Source organism: Palaemon carinicauda, chromosome 20, assembly GCF_036898095.1.
Source record: "Palaemon carinicauda isolate YSFRI2023 chromosome 20, ASM3689809v2, whole genome shotgun sequence".
NCBI classification, from domain to species: domain Eukaryota; kingdom Metazoa; phylum Arthropoda; class Malacostraca; order Decapoda; family Palaemonidae; genus Palaemon; species Palaemon carinicauda.
Window position 1 is genome coordinate 10436106 of NC_090744.1, and position 6492 is coordinate 10442597.

A 6492-nucleotide genomic window follows, 5' to 3' on the forward strand; every position below is an offset into this window, starting at 1 on the left:
TACTGATATATTATGTCGATATTATTTATTTATTTGAGAATATTTGACATTGTTGGTCTACGTGTAATTAGTTCCCCTTTCCTTCTTGTTCATTGTAGGTGTGGTAGGCTTACCTGGGTACAGTAACGACCGGTAATTGTAACCTGACCAATTTATCCTCGATTGGTAATTAAGAATTTTTATGTATTGCCCGTATATTAAGCGATATAGTTTCATATTAACGTTTGTGCCTTCAGGGGTAATTTTTGTTTATAATGTAATTGTCTGAACTTGCAGGTTATGATGCAGAGTCGATAGCCGATAACAGAAAGGTCATTGAAACTAAAGAGGATATTGTTAATTCAATAGGATTGTTCGTACTTTATACTTTTTTATTAAAATACTGAATTGAGTTTTGTATTTTATTTTTACCTCCATGTTTCACCACCTTAAAATATATGTTGTGTTTATCGGATTTCGTTTTCTGTATATGGCGCCCAACGTGGGGCACGTCAGTGTGGTGTATGTGGAGGTTGGTCGTTAGCTCACTTAGTGCTCGGTAAAGTCGGAATGGGGGGAGGGGGAGAGACGTGTTCGCTTTATTTACAATTTTTTCGGTACGGTTTATTTTAGAATTGAGATTTTTCCCTCGTTAAAGCATTATCCGCGGTGTCTAGGTTAACTATTTTATATATTTGCTTATTCAACTTGTTTTTTCCATTTGGAAGTTGTTATTGTCTATTAAGCTTCTTTATTTAGAGGGTGGTGGTAAGTGTTAAGTTGCTATCGCATTTAAAAGACTAAGAATTTAATATTTTTTGTATTTATTCCTTCACGATGTCTGATCTTAAAACATTAATCTCAAAACGCAAGGTAATCAGGAAGAAGGTTACGGATATTTATAATCGTAAAGAGTCCATTTCGACTCTCAGTGCTGGGCAAAAAATTTCTGAAAGAATTGTTAAGTCATAAAAGACTACTTATTGATCTGAATGATGAAATATTTTCCCTTAGAATTTCGGATGTGGAGTTCAGTGAGGATGCTAGGGAGTCAGAGATTGCAACCTGTATTGAATATTTTGATAGGATAGAATATTGTATTCCTCACCTAGAGGTGGTATCTGCACCTGGAACTGTTGAGGTTGCTAAAAGTCTTCTTAAACAGCCCACAGCTCCATTACCAATGTTCAATAGTACGGATGGGGAGGATTTCATTAGGGTTTATATCAGAGTTTGAAAGCACTACCCAATCATTTAGTTACCCGGACAGAGATTTGTTACTTCTTTTGAGACAGCAGGTAGAGGGAAGGGCTAAAGTTTTGTTGAATTCGTTGGAAGCTGACAAACAGACTTACAAGGGACGCCAAAGACTTGCTTAAGTTAGCCTTTGCCTCGGAAGTAGTTCGTAAAACTTCTACTATAAAAACATTGACGAGTTTAAAGATTGGGGGAATCTGATGACCCTTTTAAGTTTATTTCCATTTTAAGAACAGTTGTTGAGTCTGTGAAGACTCTTAAAATGACTCCTGATGATTTTATTCAATATTTCATGTGGAATGGACTTAATGACAAAGTTTAAGAGGGAATTGGTTCAGATTACTACAAAGACTTATCCTTCTGTTCAGGAGATAATGGACAATTTTTTTATTGCCTGTGAGAGGTATGAGAATTGCTTGAAAAGTGAAGTTTCTTTACGTACTCTTTAATCTAGTGTTCGACAGAAAACTACTAGTTTAGCTATTAAGACATTGCCTGAGGTTAGGGAGGTTTTATTGTACACTTTGTGTAGAAGGTGAAAATAATCATTCTATATTTAAATGCAAACTTTATGACACTCCAGAAGCAAAGCTTCAGCGTTTGAAAATACTGAAAGGATGTTTTCGATGTGGGAATCTTAACCATATGAGTAGGCAATGTAGATTTGAATTTCGTCAAAAGTGCGTGAAATGTTCGGGGCTTCATTTTCACTGCCTGTGCTCAAAGTCTTCTGAAGTTAAGCTTTCGCCCCCTGAAGGAAAGCATAAAGAAGGTACTCCAATACATTCGGGTAAAGCTGATGTTAAGAGGGAAGCTTCCATTAATGAAGTGAATAGTAGTATAGCAGTTCTTCCAGTATTGTCAATAAGACAGTACTCCCTTCCTTTTCATTTACTGTCCCTGGAGTGGATGGTATTTTTAGAGGTCTTAAGGATAGCTGTTCTCAGAGTTCCTTTGTTACAGAGAGCTTGCTTAATAAGTGTAGTTTGCCTGTTCTTGAACCTAGTGTAAAATTAACTGTTAATGGGTTTAATGGTTCTAAAGAATATATAAGCAGACTTATTCAAACTTCCTATGAAGTTCGGCAATTGTATTTCAAATGTTCCTGCACTTGTGGTTCCTAGCATTAATATAAAGTTAAATCTTCCAGGGTTAGGCAAGATAGTGGAATCGTTCGAGAATAAGGGATTCATATCGGCAGATAAGAAACTTTGTAAAGACAGTGACAGTATTGATAATGTTCAGGTTTTATTGGGATCTGATGCACATTACGCTTTAATGGGTAAAGATGTAGCCTTTGGTTGTAACCCCCCTTCAGTATACACTGAATCACAGCATGGTATTTTGCTAATGGGAAACCTTGAAAATTTGAGCAAAAATATTAAATTTTTGGGTCTGTCTAATATTTGTAATGAGAGGTTAGAAGTAATTAATCCACTACGTTCAAGCAGGACTGATTTTTCCCTCTTGCTCCCAAATTACTACCTGTTCTTTCTTATGTAAAAATACAAATTGACCCTCTTTTGGATGATGAAGTGTGTGACCTACATTACAAGGAACTTGAGGTAGGCAGTAACATAGCAGTGTTAGATGATAAAGGTCAGATTGTAGAATCAAAATTGATCAAGGCTACTGATGAAGTGCTGGAACACGAATGCCGCCGCTTTTTGAATCTGGACGCCAATAGTGCTGAAAGCATTATGTCAGAGACTAATCAGAAGTGGGTGAATTTGCGTTGAGTAATTTTTCAAGGGAAAAGGATGGAAGACTTATAGTTCCCCTCTTGTGGAATAGCAAAATTGCACATAGGTTATCAACTAACGAAAATCTCTCAAGGTTGATACTAAAGGCAAATCTTAAGAAATTACGGAAAAAGGATGGGCATTTGCAGTTAGTTGATCAGGTAATTAGGGATCAGTTAAAAGATGGAGTAATTGAGAAGATTTCAGACTTAGATTTATTTAAGGCAGAGCATCCAAATTATTCATTTCTCCCACACATGGCTGTTTTTAGGCCTGAGAAAGAAACCACAAAGGTGCCGTATTGTGTTTTTGTCTAATCTCAAAGAAACTGTCAAAGTTAAGTGTGGTTTCTCTCATAATCAGTGTATAGATCCAGGACCTAACCTTAACCAGAAGCTGTCTTCAGCCTTCTTACACTTGAGGTTTGATAAGTTGTTATTAACGTATGATCTTAAGAAAGCTTTTAACATGTTGTCCTTGAACAATAATGATCAAGCTAGGTTGCTGTTTTTTTGGTTCAAAAATGTACAGAAGAACGATTACTCTCTTGTAGCCTACAAGAATGTTAGACTTAGTTTTGGTCTTCGTTGTAGTCCATTTTTACTCATGCTTAGCTCTGTATTATATACTAGTGCACCAATATGAACCAGACCCACAGCTGAGGAAACCTTAAGTTATTGTTGTACTCTCTATTTTATATGGACAATGGAGCTGTTGGTTCTGCTGATTCCCAGTATTTGAAGTGGGCTTGTTCACAGTTGCCGTATATTTTCAACCCATATAAGTTTGAGATACAACAGTTAGTAACAAATGATGTTACCCTTCAGGCTGAAATTGATGCAAAGTTTGAAACCAATACTCCGGTTGAGAATAGCCTTTTTGGTATTGTATGGAATAGAGCTGATGATGTAATTTTATACTAAGGAATTCTCGCTAAACCCAGATGCTGATACAAAACGTAAGGTTTTGCAGACTTATTGCCAGTAACTTTGATGTTTTTGGTTTTAATATTCCTGTCTTTAATAGAAGTAGACTTTATATGCATAGACTTCAGTGCTCAAAGGAGCTGGCTTGGGATCAAGTACTATCCCCCAGTCTCCAAAGGGAATGGTAGGAAACATTTGCAGGCAGGTGAATGGTTCCCAGCCGGTGAAAAGTCCAGAGGTTCATTGGGCAAAGAAATGGAAAAATTTAGACTGAAAGCATTCACAGGATGCAAGTCGTGATTTTTATGGTACTGTGGTATACATTGAAGATATTGACTCGGGTGAGATTAGCTTTTTGCAGGCAAAGAACCGCTTGATCAATAAGTTGTTGAAAGGCAAGTCCGTTCCAGCACTGGGAGTTGAATGCTATATCATTAGGGGTAGAAACCCTGATGGAGATTTATAGAGATCTGGCTGATCCTTCGTGTGTGAAGTCCATTGACATTGATGGCTTAGATTTGTACTGTGATTCCAGTTGTGCTTTGCAGTGGCTGCAAGCATCAGAAGTGTACATACTCCAAAATGCAGAAGCATTCAGTATTTGTACAGAATAGGATAAGCAATATCAGGAAATTATGTGAAATTAAACCTGTCAGTTTTATCTTTATAGCTGGAAAAGACAATCCAGCAGACTGTGTCACCCGATGCCTTTCTCCTAGGACTTGTCTCTAAATCAATTCTTTATTTCAGGTCCTGAGGTGGTGCCTGGCAATGAGTTTCTTTATTTCACAGTTCCTAGCTCAAACACTAATACCCTTAGTATTTCTGTTGCTGAGCAGAGTGCGTTTCCAGGTGAACCTCTTCTTGAACATAGAGAATATTCTACTTTAGAAAAGCTTAAATTGATTTACAGGAGGGTAATGCTTTGTATTGACCACTGGAAGAGGAAAGCGGGAGTTGAAGTAGAGAATTTGAATAATGTAAACTATTCTGCTTTAGCTTTAAGGAAATTAATTCTAGAAGATCAACAGAAACACTTTATGGAAATATTTTCTTACTTCAGACTCTCAAGTAAAACCTTTGAAGGATATACCTCCACTTGTAAGCCAACTTATTGTGTTCATAGATTCAGATGGCATTTTAAGAGTAAAATCAAAGTTCAAGAAATGGTAATGGACATAACAAACAGTTTCCTATATTGCTTTATCCCAAGAGTTATTTGACTAAACTAATTATAATGGATACACATGCCAAATTATTGCATGGTGGTTGCTATTCTGTCCTATCTGAGCTCCGTAAGTGCTTTTTCATTCCTAAACATTTTTCTGTCATTAAGAATGCCATTAAACAATGTGTTTCATGCCACAGGTTTAACACAAGAAGTGTGAGATTGAACCAGAACACTTATCGAGAATTTCGTTCTAGTCCCCCCTGCTGTTCCATTTTCTAATATTTTTGTTGATTTCATTGGACCATTTAATGTTAAACAGGGAGGCTGAAAAGATGAAGGTATGGATTTTGTGTTTCACCTGCACTTGGTCAAGGGCTATTAATTTGAAGATATGTCGAGATTTAAGTGTGAATGAGTATTTGAGAGCCTTTTCATTACATGTTTTTGAATATGGATTCCCGCAGCTTTGTGTTAGTGATCCAGGCTCGCAGTTGGTGGCAGGAGGGTAACATAATCACTAGCTTCATCAATGATCCTGACACTAAATTGTATTTGGAGTCTAATGGCATTAAGCATGTAGAGTTTCATGCAATTCTTTAAAGGCCATAGTGAGCTAGGATCACTTGTAGAGTCTTGCGTAAAATTAGTGAAGAAACTTATTTTTTCAGCTATTAAAACTTGGGTACTTTCTTTGCCTGATTTTGAATATTTAGTGTGTAATGTTGTTCATTTAGCTAATAAGAGGCTCAATAGCCTTTAAGGAATCTTTAAGGGAGACTGAGGCAGATTCTTGCCCAGAGCCCATAACTCCAGAAATGTTAGTCAAGGGGTATGAGCTGGTGTCGTTGAATTTAATTCCAGATTTACAAGAGGTACCTGATGATCCTGAGTGAAGATGAGTAGCAGCCCTACAGAAATAATAAAGGATGAGTATGAAAAACTTCGTAAGGTTAGGTATAATCTTCTAGAAGCTTACCAGAATGAGTTTTTTAATTACCCTGGTAGCTCAGGCTGTGGACCGCAAGGACAGATATAGACCAGTTTGTCACCAGAAGTTGGGCATTGGTGATAATAGTCCTCATCAAAGAACCAAACACTAAAACCATTAATTTTCCATTGGGAATTGTGAAGGGTATAGAGGAGAATGATTTGGGGGAAACTACTGGGGCTATTATACTTAAAGGGAAGACTCGTGAGTTGATTAAAAGACATGTCACTACTTTAATCCCATATCTTAAGGTAGTATCCAGATGCATCCTACAACTCGGATAATGACGACAAACAGAGCTCCCCGTAAGTTGTCTATTAATGAGAGTTCACCCCAAAGGACTCTCAGGAAAGCTGCCATTAGGAGCAGAAATTTGACTCGACTTATGTTATAGTTATAAGGTATGATGCAAATTCTAGTGGTGAGAAA

At 37.0% G+C, this 6492-nt stretch overlaps 1 long non-coding RNA gene across 1 annotated transcript; it reads left to right on the top strand.

Annotated features, from left to right (window-relative positions):
* Positions 1-20: 20 nt before the first annotated feature.
* On the top strand, positions 21-392 carry LOC137659436 (uncharacterized). The gene is made up of 2 exons (XR_011047523.1): positions 21-165; positions 277-392. It is a non-coding gene; the product is annotated as an uncharacterized lncRNA (long non-coding RNA).
* Positions 393-6492: the final 6100 nt, after the last annotated feature.